Consider the following 19,876-nt stretch of genomic DNA (forward strand, 5'->3'; position numbering starts at 1 on the left):
GTCTTCCGATGGCAGTGCGATATCCGCGAGCTGTCACCCGGGTGACCTGCTTTCCTCCCACACCCCAATAATGGCCGCCAGCAAAACGCTTCACAGTACCAGCGACTGGGGTTCAATTCCCGCCAAGTTTGTACGTTTGGCCCGTGACCGTGTGGGTTTCCTCCGAGTGCTCCGGTTTCCTCCCACAGTCCAAAGACGGGCCAGTTGTTAGGTTAATTGGTCATCGTAAATTGTCCCGTGATCAGGCTGGGATTAAGTCGGGAGATTGCCGGCGATGTGGCTCGAAGGGCTAATTCCGCGTTGTATTTCAATAGATAGATATAGAGAGAGAGATAGATAGATAGCTAGAGATGGAGAGAGAGAGAGATAGAAAAAGAGAGAGGGGGTAGGGAGAGAGATAGAGGAGACTGGAAGAGAGAGAGAGTGGGAGAGAGAAATAGAGGGCGGGAGAGAGAGAGAGGGTGGGAGAGAGAGCGATAGAGAGAGGGGAGAGAAAGAGAGGGGGGAGAGAGAGGAGAGTGGGAGAGAGGGAGATAGAGAGAGTGTGGGAGAGAGAAGATAGAGAAAGAGGGAAGGGAGAGAGACAGAAAGAGATAGGGAGAGAGAGATAGAGGGACGGGGGGGAGGGGGAGGGAGAGAGAGAGATTTGATTGTTCACTGCAAACTGTCCCGAGCGTCTGTGCGGAGGGAGTCGGTGGGAAATTGGGGTCAATTGGGATGAGTGTAGGGTTAGTGTTTGGTGAGGAGTCGTGGTCTAAGGGATATGTCACTGCGCTGTACGCCTGTACGAAGAGCCTTAGCACCTTTGCGCACTGCTCATTTGTCAGACTGTGTGTGTGTAGTTTTTCATCGGTTCTGTTGTATTTTTGTACCACTGTGAATGCCCGCAAGAAACTGAATCTCAGGGTCGCATACGGTGACATATACGGATTTTGATAAGTTTACTGTGAACTTTACTTGGTTGGAGGAAAGGGAAAATAACAGACGTGCTCTGGGCAACACGCTCACAAAACGCCGGGGGAGCTCGGCAGGTCGGGCAGCATCTATGGAGCGGGAATAAACAGTCGACGTTTCGGGCCGAGACCCTTCTTCGGGAAGGGTGAATCACAAACAGGAGGAGTCCAAGGCAACACACACAAGACGCTGGAGGAACTCAGCAGGCCGAGCAACATCGACCTTTCGGGCCGACAGTCCTGATGAAGGGTCCCGGCTTGAAACGTCGACGGTTTACTCTTTTCCATAGATGCTGCCCGACTCCTGAGTCCCTCCAGCATTGTGTGAGTGTCGCTTTGGAAAGGAAGGGTACAGAGGCCTGAATAAGAAGGTTGGGGGGTGGGGGGAAGAGGGAGAACAAGTGGCAGGTGATAAGACCAGGTAAGGGGAAGGGGGAATGAAGTGAGTCGCTGGGAGTTATTCTTGAATCTTGGCTCGAGTACCAGAGTCGACGAAGGATTGTTTTCTTCAAGTTGGGCAGCCTTCCCCGCGAGCTGACAGGCCGCGTCAATAAATCACAGAGCGGCGGGGGACTCCGGGGCTAATCGCCATCACAGCCAGCTCCGTTTCCAATTAGTGCCTGTATCCGGTGTCCCCTAGGCAACTGTCAGCCCCGCCATCTAACATCCTATTTTAATAAGCTGTCGTGCTGTGTAGGAATCTGACGCCCTGCCCTTTCGTCTGACCCGGAATTCGAAACGCAGGGGTCCAACAGAGAGACTGTGCTGTTAAAAGAGAAATCAAGTCTATCGCCCTGGCATACGATGCGAAGCTTATATTGTGGCAACAGTGCAGTGCAGGAGTATAAAATTACTGTAAATTACTAAATGGCGTCAAGTAACAATCGTCCGTTCAGATATGGGATGGCGGAAGGGAAGAAACTGTTCCTGAATCGTTGAGTGTGTGCCTTCAGGCTCCTGTACCTCCTTCCTGATGGTAGGAATGAGAAGAGGCCATGTCCTGGGTGATGAGGGTCCTTAATGATGGACGCTGCCTTTTTGAGATATCGCCTTTTGAAGTTGTCATAGAAACATAGAAAACCTACAGCACAATACAGGCCCTTCGGCCCACAAAGTCGTGCCGAACATGTCCCTACCTTAGAAATTACGAGGCTTACCTGCAGCCCTCTATTTTACTGAGCTCCATGTACCTATCCAAAAGTCTCTTAAAAGTCCCTATCGTATCCGCCTTCACCACCGTCGCCGGCAGCCCATTCCACACGCTCACCACTCTCTGTGTAAAAAAACTTACCCCTGACATCTCCTCTGTACCTACTCCCCAGCACCTTAAACCTGTGTCCTCTTGTGGCAACCATTTCGGCCCTGGGAAAAAGCCTCCGACCATCCACACGATCAATGCCTCTCATCATCTTATACACCTCTATCAGGTCACCTCTCATCCTCTGTCGCTCCAAGGAGAAAAGGCCGAGTTCACTCAACCTGTTCTCATAAGGCATGCTTCCCAAACCAGTCAATGTCCTTGTAAATCTCCTCTGCACCCTCCCTATAGTTTCCACGTCCTTCCTGTAGTGAGGCGACCAGAACCGAGCACAGTACTCCAAGTGGGGCCTGACCAGGGCCCTGGTTGCTACGGAGACCGGCGCCCATGATGGAGGCGGACTAGGCCGAAAAGTCAGTCCAAACCTCGGGCGGCACGGTAGCGTAGCGGTCAGCATGGCGGCTTACGGTGCAGGCGGCCCAGGTTCAATTCCCGCCGCTGTCTGCGAAGAGTTTGTACGTTCTCCCCGTGACCGCTGGGGTTTCCCCCCAGGTGATCTGGTTACCTCCCATGGTTCAAAGACGGATAGGTTCGATAGGTCATTGCGAATTGTCCGGTGGGGGGACAATTGGCCGGGGGGGGGGGGGGGAGTAGCTCGGAGGGCCGGGCCTATTCCAAGTTGTATCTCCATAAATATGCGAACAACATTGTGGGCAGTACAATGCAATGGGACATCCACATGCAATGCCGCCATCGGAAAGCAGCGTCCGCCACCCAGGCCGTGCTCTCTTCCTGCTGCTGCCGTCAGGTAGGAGGTACAAGAGCCTCAGGACTCGCACCACCAGGTTCAGGAACAGTTACCACCCCTTAACCATCAGGCTCTCAAACAGAAGGGGACAACTACACTCATCTATTAAGATGTCCCCACAGCCAACGATCTCACTTTAAGGACTCTTTATCTCATGTTCTCATTATTTATTGCTATTCATTTGCATAGTTTCTTGTCTGAGGGCCGGAGCAGACTCGATGGGCTGAATGGCCTAATTCTGCTCCTATGTCTTATGGTCTTCTGCTCTCTCGTTGACCTTTCACTGATCCTGTTTACAGTTACGATTCTATAGATTTGCTGGGGATGCCCGCAGGGAAATGAATCTCGGGGTTGGATGTGGTGACGTACATGTACTTCGAAAATAAACTTTGCACTTTGAACTTTGGACACCGGAGCTGGACTTCCAAGGTTGAGAGAGTGGAACCGCCCCAATGCGACGACTTTAGAAGGTCGCCCACACAGGATTCCTGTCATCGCCGGACACGATGGACAACCAGCTACAGGGCAATACATAAAATTACGATAATTTACCACAAAGAATATATAAAATAGTTCAAAAAGAGAGCAAAGGAAGTGTAAAGAAATCTGATGGCAGAGGGGAAGGAGCTGTTCCTGAATCGTTAGGTGTGGATCTGCAGGCTCCTGTACCTCCTCCCTGATGGTAGCATTGAGAAGGTGGCACGTCCTGGGTGGTGAGGTTTGCCCCCTTTGTAACCCAGCATGTTCGCCAGCCTGGGCAACGGCGGCTGATTTCCTTCCTTGAACCCCCCCACGGCACGGCGACCGACCGGCAAGGGCACGCGAAACGCCGGAGGAGCTCAGCTGGTCAGGCAGCGTCTGTGGAGATGAAACAAACGGTCGTCATTTTCAGGAAGAGACCCTTCTTCAGAACTGAGAAGGAAGGGGGAAGATGCCTGAATAAGAAGATGGGAGGGGAGGGGAAAGAGGGTGGCTGGACGGTGATGGGTGAAGCCGGCTGGGTGGGAAAGGTCAAGGGCTGGAGAGGAAGGAATCTGACCGGAGAGGAGAGGGGACCATGGGAGAGAGGGAAGGAGGAGGGGACCCAGGGGGAGGTGAGAGGCAGGTGGGAAGAGGTAAAAGGTCGGAGGGAGGAAGTTTTGTTCACTGTTCGTGCCATTAGGCTGGGGGGGGGGGGTGCGGGGCTACCCAGACAGAAAATAAGGTGTTGCTCCTCCACCCTGAGGGTGGCACGAGAGGGGAGGCCGCGGACCGACACGGCGATCCTTAACTTCCCAGGCAGCACAGCCGGGTTTTTGAATTAAACCGCTGGAACCGGGCGAGCAGAGCGACTCCCCCCCCCCCCCCGTCGGGGCGTCCCTTGCCGAGTGTGTCGTCAGCCTCGCGCGAGCCGGGAGCTTCGCTACACCTGGGCCGTCTCCGTCAGTAAGCCGGAGACGAAAAGGAGCAGGCCGTGTGGAAAGGGTGAAGTCAGGGATTGTAAATCTGGACCAGAACAAACACACACACAAAATGCTGGAGGAATTCAGCAGCCCAGGCAGCATCTAAGCAGGGCCTCCCAACCTTCCCTATGCTGCAAATCCTCTCCGTCACGTGTTCTACCAGTCTGTTGTGGCCAGTACAATCTTCTATATGGTGGTGCGTTGGGGCAATGGCATCAACACGGGTGATGCCAACAGGCTCAGTAAACTGATTATACAAGTTGGCTCTGTTATAGGAGTCAAACTGGACACACTGGAGACTGTGGTAGAACAAGGACCCTACGGAAAATCCTGGCAATTCTGGACAATGTTTCCCACCCTCTGCATGCCACCTTGGCTGAACAGAGGAGCACTTTTAGTAACAGACTGAGACAACTGCCCTGCTCCAAAGAGCGCGATATGAGGTCATTCTTACCCTCGGCCGTTAGGCTCTATAATGAGTCAACCTATGACCTAGAAAGTGATGACCCTCTCCTGTTAGACTTTTTGAGGTAACTTTTTAAAAATTCTTTTATACTTCTCTTCTAATATTTGTAAATCTCTGTGCTTGTAATGCTGCTGTGACACTGTAATTTCCTTTGGGATCAATAACCTATCCACCTATTAACCAAGGGGCACCACGGACTTACGGGAAGGAATAAAGAGTGAGTATTTTGGGAGGACACCCTTTGTCAGGACTCAGACCTGTCCCGATGTTAGGTCTCGGCCCGAAAACGTCGACTCTCCCTCTCTCTCCCCCTCTGTAGATGCTGCCTGAGCTGTTGAGATCCTCCAGCCTTTTGTGTGTGTGTGTGTGTGTGTGTGTGTGTGTGTGTGTGAGAGAGAGAGAGACTACGGACTGCCAACGGCGGCACTATCTCTTATCTTTATAAATTCCGGAGATGAAGAGGAAGGTGGGGACAAAGGCTACAGAGACAGGGTGAGATCATACACTACAAATTCTATACTTGCAGGGATGAAACGGAATATGCTTTTAGAAAGGATGAGATCATAGCTGATAAATTCTATACTACTAGAGATAAAGAGGGTTCCAAAAACTATTTTCTGAAAATATGTCAGAGCACTGAGACATCTGTAGAGTGTGAATCTTATCCCCTGTGTGTAATTCCACCTGTCATCTTTATCAGAGGAAGCTGCCAGTCCAGAGTCACTGATACTGAATTGATTCAATACTAGGCAGCCCGTCATTTGACAAACAATCACAAAGAGCAGGTATCACAGGCAGGTTCCCACACTGCTCCCTCCCGCCATCGCCGAGGGCTGCACAGGGCCACCACGTATTCGTTTACAGCCTGCCGGGCTCCTCATGATCCTCCCCAAATTGTCCAGACACTCCTTGTGATTTTCACCCACAAGTCCCGGGCTGTGTTCATCAGGCTGAGGGTTACGCCCTGTGTAACTCTACAGAGTGACTGTTTATTCAGGCTGAGGGTTACAGTGTAACTGTACAGAGTCACTGTTTATTCAGGGTGAGGGTCACTTTGTAACTGTACAGACTCACTGTTTATTCAGGATGAGGTTCACTGTGTAACTGTACAGAGTCACTGTTATTCAGGGTGAGGGTCACTCACTGTGTAACTGTACAGAGTCACTGTTTATTCAGGGTGAGGGTCACTGTGTAACTGTACAGAGTCACTGTTTATTCAGGGTGAGGGTCACTCACTGTGTAACTGTACAGAGTCACTGTTTATTCAGGATGAGGTTCACTGTGTAACTGTACAGAGTCACTGTTTATTCAGGGTGCGGGTCACTGTGTAACTGTACAGAGTTACTGTTTATTTAGGGTGAGGGTCACTCACTGTGTAACTGTACAGAGTCACTGTTTATTCAGGGTGAGGGTCACTGTGTAACTGTACAGAGTCACTGTTTATTCAGGGTGAGGGTCACTTTGTAACTGTACAGAGTTACCGTTTATTCAGGGTGAGGGTCACTCACTGTGTAACTGTACAGAGTCACAGTTTATTCAGGGTAAGGGTCACTCACTGTGTAACTGTACAGAGTCACTGTTATTCAGGGTAAGGGTCACTGTGTAACTGTACAGAGTCACTGTTTATTCAGGGTGAGGGTCACTCACTGTGTAACTGTACAGAGTCACTGTTTATTCAGGATGAGGTTCACTGTGTAACTGTACAGAGTCACTGTTTATTCAGGGTGCGGGTCACTGTGTAACTGTACAGAGTCACTGTTTATTCAGGGTGCGGGTCAATGTGTAACTGTACAGAGTTACTGTTTATTCAGGGTGAGGGTCACTCACTGTGTAACTGTACAGAGTCACTGTTTATTCAGGGTGAGGGTCACTGTGTAACTGTACAGAGTCACTGTTTATTCAGGGTGAGGGTCACTTAGTAACTGTACAGAGTTACTGTTTATTCAGGGTGAGGGTCACTCACTGTGTAACTGTACAGAGTCACAGTTTATTCAGGGTGAGGGTCACTCACTGTGTAACTGTACAGAGTCACTGTTTATTCAGGGTGAGGGTCACTTTGTAACTGTACAGAGTCACTGTTTATTCAGGGTGAGGGTCACTGTGTAACTGGACAGAGTCACAGATTATTCAGGGTGAGGGTCAGTCACTGTGTAACTGTACAGAGTCACTGTTTATTCAGGGTGAGGGTCACTTTGTAACTGTACAGAGTCACTGTTTATTCAGGGTGAGGGTCACTGTGTAACTGTACAGAGTCACTGTTTATTCAGGGTGAGGGTCACTGTGTAACTGTACAGAGTCACTGTTTATTCAGGGTGAGGATCACTCACTGTGTAATTGTACAGAGTCACAGTTTATTCAGGGTGAGGATCACTGTGTAACTGTACAGAGTCACTGTTTATTCAGGGTGAGGGTCACTGTGTAACTGTACAGAGTCACCGTTTATTCAGGGTGAGGGTCACTGTGTAACTGTACAGAGTCACTGTTTATTCAGGGTGAGGGTCACTGTGTAACTGTACGGGGTCACTGTTTATTCAGGGTGAGGGTCACTTTGTAACTGTACAGAGTCACAGATTATTCAGGGTGAGGATCAGTCACTGTGTAACTGTACAGAGTCACTGTTTATTCAGGGTGAGGGTCACTTTGTAACTGTACAGAGTCACGGGCAGAGTCACTGTTTATTCAGGATGAGGTTCACTGTGTAACTGTACAGAGTCACTGTTTATTCAGGGTGAGGGTCACTGTGTAACTGTACAGAGTCACTGTTTATTCAGGGTGAGGGTCACTTTGTAACTGTACAGAGTCACAGTTAATTCAGGGTGAGGGTCACTCACTGTGTAACTGTACAGAGTCACTGTTTATTCAGGGTGAGGGTCACTGTGTAACTGTACAGAGTCACTGTTTATTCAGGGTGAGGGTCACTGTGTAACTGTACGGGGTCACTGTTTATTCAGGGTGAGGGTCACTTTGTAACTGTACAGAGTCACAGATTATTCAGGGTGAGGATCAGTCACTGTGTAACTGTACAGAGTCACTGTTTATTCAGGGTGAGGGTCACTTTGTAACTGTACAGAGTCACAGTTAATTCAGGGTGAGGGTCACTCAATGTGTAACTGTACAGAGTCACTGTTTATTCAGGGTGAGGGTCACTGTGTAACTGTACAGAGTCACTGTTTATTCAGGGTGAGGGTCACTGTGTAACTGTACGGGGTCACTGTTTATTCAGGGTGAGGGTCACTTTGTAACTGTACAGAGTCACAGATTATTCAGGGTGAGGGTCACTCACTGTGTAACTGTACAGAGTCACTGTTTATTCAGGGTGAGGGTCACTGTGTAACTGTACAGAGTCACTGTTTATTCAGGGTGAGGGTCACTGTGTAACTGTACGGGGTCACTGTTTATTCAGGGTGAGGGTCACTTTGTAACTGTACAGAGTCACAGATTATTCAGGGTGAGGATCAGTCACTGTGTAACTGTACAGAGTCACTGTTTATTCAGGGTGAGGGTCACTTTGTAACTGTACAGAGTCACAGATTATTCAGGGTGAGGATCAGTCACTGTGTAACTGTACAGAGTCACTGTTTATTCAGGGTGAGGGTCACTTTGTAACTGTACAGAGTCACGGGCAGAGTCACTGTTTATTCAGGATGAGGTTCACTGTGTAACTGTACAGAGTCACTGTTTATTCAGGGTGAGGGTCACTGTGTAACTGTACAGAGTCACTGTTTATTCAGGCTGAGGGTCACTTTGTAACTGTACAGAGTCACAGTTAATTCAGGGTGAGGGTCACTCACTGTGTAACTGTACAGAGTTACTGTTTATTCAGGGTGAGGGTCACTGTGTAACTGTACAGAGTCACTGTTTATTCAGGGTGAGGGTCACTGTGTAACTGTACAGAGTCACTGTTTATTCAGGGTGAGGGTCACTGTGTAACTGTACAGAGTCATTGTTTATTCAGCGTGAGGGTCACTCACTGTGTAACTGTACAGAGTCACTGTTTATTCAGGGTGAGGGTCACTGTGTAACTGTACAGAGTCACTGTTTATTCAGCGTGAGGGTCACTGTGTAACTGTACAGAGTCACTGTTTATTCAGCGTGAGGGTCACTCACTGTGTAACTGTACAGAGTCACTGTTTATTCAGGGTGAGGGTCACTGTGTAACTGTACAGAGTCACTGTTTATTCAGCGTGAGGGTCACTCACTGTGTAACTGTACAGAGTCACTGTTTATTCAGGGTGAGGGTCACTGTGTAACTGTACAGAGTCATTGTTTATTCAGCGTGAGGGTCATAGTGTAAGTGTACATAGTCACTGTTTATTTAGGGTGAATTTGACTCATTGTGTAACTGTACCCAGTCACTGTTTATTCAGGGTGAGAGTCACTCTCTGTGTAATTGTATACAGTTACTGTTTAGTCTGGGTAAGGTTGACTGTGTAACTGTACAGAGTCACTGTTTATTCAGGGTGAGATTGACTGTTTATTTAGGATGAGGGTCACTCACTGTGTAACTGCATAGAGTCACATTTTATTCAAGGTGCGGGTAACTGTGTAACTGTACAGAGTCACTGTTTATTCAGGGTGAGGGTCACAGTGTAACTGTACAGAGTCACTGTGTATTCAGGGTGAAGGTCACTCACTGTGTAACTGTACAGTGTCGATGTTTATTCTGGGTGAGAGTCACTCACTGTGTAATTGTATAGTGTTACTATTTATTCTGGGTGAGGTTCACTGTGTAAATGTACAGAGTCACTGCTTATTCAGGGTGAGGGACACTGTGTGAATGTACAAAGTCATTGTTTATTCAGTATGAGTGTTACTGTGTAACTTTACAGAGTCACTGTTTATTCAGGGTGAGGGTCACTCACTGTGTAACTGTACAGAGTCACTGTTTATTCGGGGTGAGGGTCACTGTGTGACTGTACAGAGTCACGGTTTATTCAGGGTGAGAGTCACTGTTTATTCAGGGTGAGGGTCACTCACTGTGTAACTGGACAGAGTCACTGTTTATTCAGGGTGAGGGTCACTCACTGTGTAACTGGACAGAGTCACTGTTTATTCAGGGTGAGGGTCACTGTGTAACTGTACAGAGTTACTGTTTATTCAGGGTGAGGTTCACTGTGTAACTGTACAGAGTCACTGTTTATTCAGGGTGAGGGTCACTGTGTAACTGTACAGAGTCACTGTTCATTCAGGCTGAGGGTGACTCACTGTGTAACTGTCCCTAGTCACTGTGTATTCAGGCTGAGGGTCACTGTTTAACTGTGCAGAGTCACTGTTTATTCTGTCTGAGTGTCACTCACCGTGTAACTGTACAGAGTCACTGTTTATTCAGGGTGAGGGTCACTCACTGTGTAACCGTACAGAGTCACGGTTTATTCAGGGTGCGGGTTACTGTGTGACTGTACAGAGTCACTGTTTATACAGGATGAGGTTCACTCACTTTGTAACTGTACAGAGTCACTGTTTATTCAGGGTGAGTGTCACTGTGTAACTGTACAGAGTCACTGTTTATTCAGGGTGCGGGTTACTGTGTGACTGTACAGAGTTACTCTTTATTCAGGGTGAGGGTCAGTCACTGTGTAACTGTACAGGGTCACTGTTTATTCAGAGTGAGGGTCACTCACTGTATAACTGTACTGAGTCGCGGTTTATTCAGGGTGAGGGTCACTGTGTAACTGTACAGAGTCACTGTTTATACAGGATGAGGTTCACTGTGTAACTGTACAGAGTCATTATTTATTCAGTGTGAGTGTTACTGTGTAACTGTACAGAGTCTCTGTTTATTCAGGGTGAGGGTCACTCACTTTTCAACTGTACAGAGTCACTATTTATTCAGGGTGACGGTCACCGTGTAACTGTACAGAGTCATTGTTTATTAAGGGTGAGGGTCACTTTGAAAATGTACAGAGACACTGTTTATTCAGGGTGAGGGTCTCTCACTGTGTGACTGTACAGAGTCACTGTTTATTCAGGGTGAGGGTCACTGTATAACTGTACAGATTCACTGTTTATTCAGCGTGAGGGTCATTGTGTGACTGTGCAGAGTCACTGTTTATTCAGGGTGAGGGTCATTCACTATGTAACTGTACAGAATCACTGTTTATTCAGGGTGAGGGTCATTGTGTGACTGTGCAGAGTCACTGTTTATTCAGGGTGAGGGTCACTCACTATGTAACTGTACAGAATCACTGTTTATTCTGGGTGAGGGTCACTGTGTAACTGTGCAGGGTCAGTGTTTAGACAGGATGAGGTTCTCTGATTTTGTAACTGTACAGAGTCACTGTTTATTCAGGGTGAAGGTCACTGTTTATTCAGGGTGAGAGTCACTCTCTGTGTAATTGTATAGAGTTACTGTTTAATCTGGTTAAAGTCCACTGTGTAACTGTACAGCGTAACTGTTTATTCAGCGTGAGGGACACTCACTATGTAACTGTATAGAGTCACTGTTTGTTCAGTGTGAGGGTCACTGTGCAACTGTACAGAGTCACTGTTTATTCAGGGTGAGGGTCACTGTGTTACTGTACAGAGTCACTGTTTATTCAGAGTGAGGGTCACTGTGTTACTGTACAGAGTCACTGGTTATTCAGGGTGAGGGTCACTGTGTTACTGTACAGAGTCACTGTTTATTCAGAGTGAGGGTCACTGTGTTACTGTCCAGAGTCACTCTTTATTCAGGGTGAGAATTACAGTGTAACTGTCCAGAGTCACTCTTTATTCAGGGTGAGGATCACTGTGTAACTGTACAGAGTCACTGTTTATTCAGGGTGAGGGTCACTGTGTAACTCTATAGAGTCACTGTTTATTCAATAGGCAAAAGACCATAGACAACAGGTGCAGGAGTAGACCATTCAGCCCTTCGAGCCAGCATCACCATTCACTCTGATCATGGCTGATCATCCACAATCTGTATCCAGTTCCTGCCTATCACCATAACCTGTGATTCCGCTATCTTTAAGAGCTCTATCCATCTCTTTCTTGAGAGCATTCAGCAACTTGGCCTCCACTGCCTTTTGGGGCAGAGCATTCCATATATCCACCATTCTCTGGGTGAAAAGGTTTTTCCTCAGGTCCCTTCTAAATGGCCTACCCCTTATTCTTAAACTGTTAACTCTGGTTCTGGACTCACTGGGCAGCGAGAATATGCTTCGTTCCTGCAGCATTCCCAATCCCTTAATAATCTTATATTTTTCAATAAGATCCCCTCTCAGCCTTCTAAATTCCAGTTATACAAGCCCAGTTGCTCCAGTCTTTCGACATATGACCGTCCCGCCATCCCGGGAATTAACCTTGTGAACCTACGCTGCACTCCCTCAATAGAAAGAATGTCCTTCCTGATATTTGGAGACCAAAACTGCATACAGGGCCCTGTACAGCTGCAGAAGGACCTCTTTATTCAGGGTGAGGGTCACTCACACTGTAACTGTACAGAGTCACTGTTTATTCAGACTGAGGGTGACTCACTGTGTAACTGTACAGAGTCACTGTTTATTCAGTGTGAGGGTCACAGTGTAACTGTACAGAGTCACTGTTAATTCAGGGTGAGGGTCACTGTGTAGCTGTACAGAGTCACTGTTGATTCAGGGTAAGGTTCACTGTGTAACTGTACAGAGTCACTGTTTATTCAGGGTGAGGGTCACTGTGTGACTGTACAGAGTTACTATTTATTCAGGATGAGGTTCATTCACTTTGTAACTGTACAGAGTCTCTGTTTATTCAGGGTGAGGGTCACTGTCTAACTGTGCAAAATCACTGTTTATTCAGGGTGAGGGTCACTGTGAAACTGTACAGAGTCACTGTTTATTCAGGGTGAGGGTCACTGTGAAACTGTACATAGTCACTCTTTATTCAGTGTGAGGTTCACTGTGTAACTCTACAGAATCACTGTTTATTCAATAGACAATAGACAACAGGTGCAGGAGTAGGCCATTCTGCCCTTCGAGCCAGCACCACCATTCACTCTGATCATGGCTGATCATCCACAATCTGTATCCAGTTCCTGCCTATCACCATAACCCGTGATTCCGTTATCTTTATGAGCTCTATCCATCTCTTTCTTGAGAGCATTCAGCGACTTGGCCTCCACAACCTTCTGGGGCAGAGCATTCCTTATATCCACCACTCTCTGGGTGAAATAGTTTTTCCTCAGGTCCCTTCTAAATGGCCTACCCCTTATTCTTAAACTGTGGCCTCTGGTTCTGGACTCACCCATCAGCGGGAATATGCTTCGTGCCTCCAGCGTTCCCAATCCCTTAATAATCTTATATTTTTCAATAAGATCCCCTCTCTGCCTTCTAAATTCCAGGTATACAAGCCCAGCTGCTCCAATCTTTCGACGTATGACCGTCCCGCCATCTTGGGAATTAACCTTGTGAACCTACGCTGCAGGGTGAGAGTCACTCACTGTGTAATTGTATAGAGTTACTATTTATTCTGGGTGAGGTTCACTGTGTAACTGTACAGAGTCACTGTTTATTCAGGGTGAGGGTCACTCACTGTGTAACTGTACAGAGTCACTGTTTATTCAGGGTGAGGGTCACTCACTGTGTAATTGTATAGAGTTACTATTTATTCAGGGTGAGGGTCAGTCACTGTTTATTCAGGGTGAGAGTCACACTCTGTGTAATTGTATAGAGTTACTGTTTATTCTGGTTAAGATCCACTGTGTAACTGTATAGAGTCACTGTTTATTCAGTGTGAGGGTCACAGTGTAACTGTACAGAGTCAATCTTTATTCAGGGTGAGGTTCACTGTGTAACTGTACAGAGTCACTGTTTATTCAGGGTGAGGGTCACTGTGAAACTGTACAGAGTCACTGTTTATTCAGCGTGAGGGTCACTGTGAAACTGTACAGAGTCACTGTTTATTCAGGGTGAGGGTCACTGTGAAACTGTACAGAGTCACTGTTTATTCAGCGTGAGGGTCACCGTGTAACTGTACAATGTCACTGTTTTTTTCAGGGTGAGGGTTATTGTGTAACTCTACAGAGTCACTGTTTATTCAATAGACAATAGACAATAGACAACAGGTGCAGGAGTAGGCCATTCAGCCCTTCGAGCCAGCACCACCATTCACTCTGATCATCACTGATCATCCACAATCAGTATCCAGTTCCTGCCTATCACCATAACCTGTGATTCCGCTATCTTTATGAGGTCTATCCATCTCTTTCTTGAGAGCATTCAGCGACTTGGCCTCCACAGCCTTCTGGGGCAGAGCATTCCATATATCCACCACTCTCTGGGTGAAAAAGTTTTTCCTCAGGTCCCTTCTAAATGGCCTACCCCTTATTCTTAAACTGTGGCCTCTGGTTCTGGATTCATCCATCAGCAGGAATATGCTTCGTGCCTCCAGCGTTCCCAATCCCTTAATAATCTTATATTTTTCAATAAGATCCCCTCTCAGCCTTCTAAATTCCAGTTATACAAGCCCATTTGCTCCAGTCTTTCGACATATGACCGTCCCGCCATCCCGGGAATTAACCTTGTGAACCTACGTTGCAGGGTGAGAGTCACTCACTGTGTAATTGTATAGAGTTACTATTTATTCTGGGTGAGGGTCACTTTGTAACTGTACAGAGTCACTGTTTATTCAGGGTGAGGATCACTGTGTAACTGTACAGAGTCACTGTTTATTCAGGGTGAGGTTCACTGTGTAACTGTACAGAGTCACTGTTTATTCTGGGTGAGGGTCACTTTGTAACTGTACAGAGTCACTGTTTATTCAGGGTGAGGATCACTGTGTAACTGTACATAGTCACTCTTTATTCAGGGTGAGGTTCACTGTGTAACTCTATAGAGTCACTGTTTATTCAATAGGCAAAAGACCATAGACAACAGGTGCAGGAGTAGACCATTCAGCCCTTCGAGCCAGCATCACCATTCACTCTGATCATGGCTGATCCTCCACAATCTGTATCCAGTTCCTGCCTATCACCATAACCTGTGATTCCGCTATCTTTAAGAGCTCTATCCATCTCTTTCTTGAGAGCATTCAGCAACTTGGCCTCCACTGCCTTTTGGGGCAGAGCATTCCATATATCCACCATTCTCTGGGTGAAAAGGTTTTTCCTCAGGTCCCTTCTAAATGGCCTACCCCTTATTCTTAAACTGTTAACTCTGGTTCTGGACTCACTGGGCAGCGAGAATATGCTTCGTGCCTGCAGCATTCCCAATCCCTTAATAATCTTATATTTTTCAATAAGATCCCCTCTCAGCCTTCTAAATTCCAGTTATACAAGCCCAGTTGCTCCAGTCTTTCGACATATGACCGTCCCGCCATCCCGGGAATTAACCTTGTGAACCTACGCTGCACTCCCTCAATAGAAAGAATGTCCTTCCTGATATTTGGAGACCAAAACTGCACACAGTACTGCAGGTGTTGTCTCACCAGGGCCCTGTACAGCTGCAGAAGGACCTCTTTATTCAGGGTGAGGGTCACTCACACTGTAAATGTACAGAGTCACTGTTTATTCAGGCTGAGGGTGACTCACTGTGTAACTGTACAGAGTCACTGTTTATTCAGTGTGAGGGTCACAGTGTAACTGTACAGAGTCACTGTTTATTCAGCGTGAGGGTCACAGTGTAACTGTACAGAGTCAATGTTTATTCAGGGTGAGGGTCACTGTGTAACTGTACAGAGTCACTGTTTATTCGGGATGAGGGTCACTATGTAACTGTACAGAGTCACTGTTTATTGAGGGTGAGGGTCACTGTGTAACTGTACAGAGTCACTCTTTCTTCAGGCTGAGGGTGACTCACTGTGTTACTGTCCAGAGTCACTCTTTATTCAGGGTGAGGATTACAGTGTAACTGTCCAGAGTCACTGTTTATTCAGGGTGAACGTCACTGTGTGACTGTACAGAGTCAGTCTTTATACAGGATGAGGTTCACTTACTTTGCAACTGTACAGAGTCACTGTTTATTCAGGATGAGAGTCACTGTTTATTCAGGGTGATGGTCACTCACTAGGTAACTGTATAGAGTCACTGTTTATTCAATAGACAATAGACAATAGACAACAGGTGCAGGAGTAGGCCATTCAGCCCTTCGAGCCAGCACCACCATTCACTCTGATCATCACTGATCATCCACAATCACTCTACAGTTCCTGCCTATCACCATAACCCGTGATTCCGCTATCTTTATGAGCTCTATCCATCTCTTTCTTGAGAGCATTCAGCGACTTGGCCTCCACAGCCTTCTGGGGCAGAGCATTCCATATATCCACCACTCTCTGGGTGAAAAACTTTTTCTTCAGGTCCCTTCTAAATGGCCTACCCCTTATTCTTAAACTGTTGGCTCTGGTTCTGGACTCACCCGTCAGCGGGAACATGCTTCGTGCCTCCAGCGTTCCCAATCCCTTAATAATCTTATATTTTTCAATAAGATCCCCTCTCTGCCTTCTAAATTCCAGGTATACAAGCCCAGCTGCTCCAATCTTTCGATGTATGACCGTCCCGCCATCCCGGGAATTAACCTTGTGAACCTACGCTGCAGGGTGAGAGTCACTCACTGTGTAATTGTATAGAGTTACTATTTATTCTGGGTGAGGTTCACTGTGTAACTGTACAGAGTCACTGCTTATCCAGGGTGAAGGTCACTGTGTGACTGTACAGAGTCACTGTTTAGAGAGGATGAGGTTCTCTGACTTTGTAACTGTACAGAGTCACTGTTCATTCAGGGTGAGGGTCACTCACTGTGTAACTGTACAGAGTCACTGTTTATTCAGGGTGAGGGTCACTCACTGTGTAACTGTACAGAGTCACTGTTTATTCAGGGTGAGGGTCACCGTGTAACTGTACAGAGTCACTGTTTATTCAGGGTGAGGGTCACTCACTGTGTAATTGTATAGAGTTACTATTTATTCAGGGTGAGGGTCAGTCACTGTTTATTCAGGGTGAGAGTCACACTCTGTGTAATTGTAAAGAGTTACTGTTTATTCTGGTTAAGGTCCACTGTGTAACTGTACAGAGTCACTGTTTATTCAGGGTGAGGGTCACTCACTGTGTAACTGTACAGAGTCACTGTTTATTCAGGGTGAGGGTCACTCACTGTGTAACTGTACAGAGTCACTGTTTATTCAGGGTGAGGGTCACCGTGTAACTGTACAGAGTCACTGTTTATTCAGGGTGAGGGTCACTCACTGTGTAATTGTATAGAGTTACTATTTATTCAGGGTGAGGGTCAGTCACTGTTTATTCAGGGTGAGAGTCACACTCTGTGTAATTGTAAAGAGTTACTGTTTATTCTGGTTAAGGTCCACTGTGTAACTGTACAGAGTCACTGTTTATTCAGGGTGAGGGTCACTCACTGTGTAACTGTACAGAGTCACTGTTTAGTCAGGGTGAGGGTCACTGTGCAACTGTACAGAGTCACTGTTTATTCAGGGTGAGGGTCACTGTTTAACTGTACAGAGTCACTGTTTAGTCAGGGTGAGGGTCACTGTTTAACTGTAGAGTCACTGTTTATTCTGGGTGAGGGTCACTTTGTAACTGTACAGAGTCCCTCTTTATTCAGGGTGAGGATCACTGTGTAACTGTACAGAGTCACTGTTTATTCAGGGTGAGGATCACTGTGTAACTCTATAGAGTCACTGTTTATTCAATAGGCAAAAGACCATAGACAATAGGTGCAGGAGTAGACCATTCAGCCCTTCGAGCCAGCATCACCATTCACTCTGATCATGGCTGATCATCCACAATCTGTATCCAGTTCCTGCCTATCACCATAACCTGTGATTCCGCTATCTTTAAGAGCTCTATCCATCTCTTTCTTGAGAGCATTCAGCAACTTGGCCTCCACTGCCTTTTGGGGCAGAGCATTCCATATATCCACCATTCTCTGGGTGAAAAGGTTTTTCCTCAGGTCCCTTCTAAATGGCCTACCCCTTATTCTTAAACTGTTAACTCTGGTTCTGGACTCACTGGGCAGCGAGAATATGCTTCGTGCCTGCAGCATTCCCAATCCCTTAATAATCTTATATTTTTCAATAAGATCCCCTCTCAGCCTTCTAAATTCCAGTTATACAAGCCCAGTTGCTCCAGTCTTTCGACATATGACCGTCCCGCCATCCCGGGAATTAACCTTGTGAACCTACGCTGCACTCCCTCAATAGAAAGAATGTCCTTCCTGATATTTGGAGACCAAAACTGCAAACAATACTCCAGGTGTTGTCTCACCAGGGCACTGTACAGCTGCAGAAGGACCTCTTTATTCAGGGTGAGGGTCACTCACACTGTAAATGTACATAGTCACTGTTTATTCAGGCTGAGGGTGACTCACTGTGTAACTGTACAGAGTCACTGTTTATTCAGTGTGAGGGTCACAGTGTAACTGTACTGAATCACTGTTTATTCAGCGTGAGGGTCACAGTGTAACTGTACAGAGTCAATGTTTATTCGGGGTGAGGTTCACTGTGTAACTGTACAGAGTCACTGTTTATTCAGGGTAAGGTTCACTGTGTAACTGTACAGAGTCACTGTTTATTCAGGGTGAGGGTTACTCACTGTGTAACTGTACAGAGTTACTGTTTATTCAGGGTGGGGTCACTGTATAACTGTACAGAGTCACTGTTTATTCAGGGTGAGGGTCACTATGCAACTGTACAGAGTCACTGTTTATTCAGGGTGAGGGTTACAGTGTAACTGTACAGAGTCACTGTTTATTCAGGGTGAGTGTCACTGTGTGACTGTACAGAGTCAGTCTTTATACAGGATGAGGTTCACTTACTTTGTAGCTGTACAGAGTCACTGTTTATTTAGGATGAGAATCACTGTTTATTCAGGGTGAGGGTCACTGTATAACTGTACAGAGTCACTGTTTATTCTGGGTGAGGGTCACTGTGTAACTGTACAGAGTCACTGTTTATTCTGGGTGAGGGTCACTGTGTAACTGTACAGAGTCACTGTTTATTCAGACTGAGGGTTACTCACTGTGTAAATGTACAGAGTCACTGTTTATTCAGGGTGAGGACCATTGTGCGATTGTAGAGAGTCACTGTTTATTCAGGCTGAGCGTGACTCACTCTGTAACTGTACAGAGTCAATGTTTATTTAGGGTGAGGTTCACTCTCTGTGTAACTGTACAGAGTCACTCTTTATTCAGGGTGAGATTCACTGTGTAACTCTACAGGGTCACTGTTTATTCAATAGACAATAGACAATAGACAACAGGTGCAGGAGTAGGCCATTCAGCCCTTCGAGTCAGCACCACCATTCACTCTGATCATCACTGATCATCCACAATCTGTATCCAGTTCCTGCCTATCACCATAACCCGTGATTCCGCTATCTTTATGAGGTCTATCCATCTCTTTCTTGAGAGCATTCAGCGACTTGGCCTCCACAGCCTTCTGGGGCAGAGCATTCCTTATATCCACCACTCTCTGGGTGAAAAAGTTTTTCCTCAGGTCCCTTCTAAATGGCCTACCCCTTATTCTTAAACTGTGGCCTCTGGTTCTGGACTCACCCGTCAGCGGGAATATGCTTCGTGCCTGCAGCGTTCCTAATCCTTTAATAATCTTATATTTTTCAATAAGATCCCCTCTCAGCCTTCTAAATTCCAGGTATACAAGCCCAGTTGCTCCAATCTTTCGACATATGACCGTCCCGCCATCCCGGGAATTAACCTTGTGAACCTACGCTGCACTCCCTCAATAGCAAACATGTCCTTCCTGATATTTGGAGACCAAAACTGCACACAGTACTGCAGGTGTTGTCTCACCAGGGCCTTGTACAGCTGCAGAAGGACCTCTTTATTCAGGGTGAGGGTCACTCACTCTGTAATTGTACAAAGTCACTACTTATTCAGCGTGAGCTTCACAGTGTAACTGTACAGAGTCACTGTTTATTCAGGGTGAGGGTCACTGAATAAGGGTACAGAGTCACTGTTTATTCAGGGTGAGGGTCACTCACTGTGTAACTGTACAGAGTCACTGTTTATTCAGGGTGAGGGT

General features: G+C 46.8%; 1 protein-coding gene across 4 annotated transcripts in view; it reads left to right on the top strand.

Annotated features, from left to right (window-relative positions):
* The window catches only part of ltbp3 (latent transforming growth factor beta binding protein 3), a 287,951-nt gene that overhangs the window by 75,443 nt on the left and 192,632 nt on the right, over window positions 1–19,876 (top strand). The window contains exon 2 of one of the 4 annotated variants that reach the window (XM_063036415.1): window positions 13,227–13,310. The exons of the other annotated variants lie outside the window; for them this stretch is intronic. The gene's annotated coding sequence lies outside the window, so the exon portion shown is untranslated. The remainder of the gene's footprint in view (window positions 1–13,226; window positions 13,311–19,876) is intronic. 4 annotated transcript variants of the gene reach the window in all.

Source organism: Mobula hypostoma, chromosome 30 (assembly GCF_963921235.1).
Source record: "Mobula hypostoma chromosome 30, sMobHyp1.1, whole genome shotgun sequence".
NCBI classification, from domain to species: domain Eukaryota; kingdom Metazoa; phylum Chordata; class Chondrichthyes; order Myliobatiformes; family Myliobatidae; genus Mobula; species Mobula hypostoma.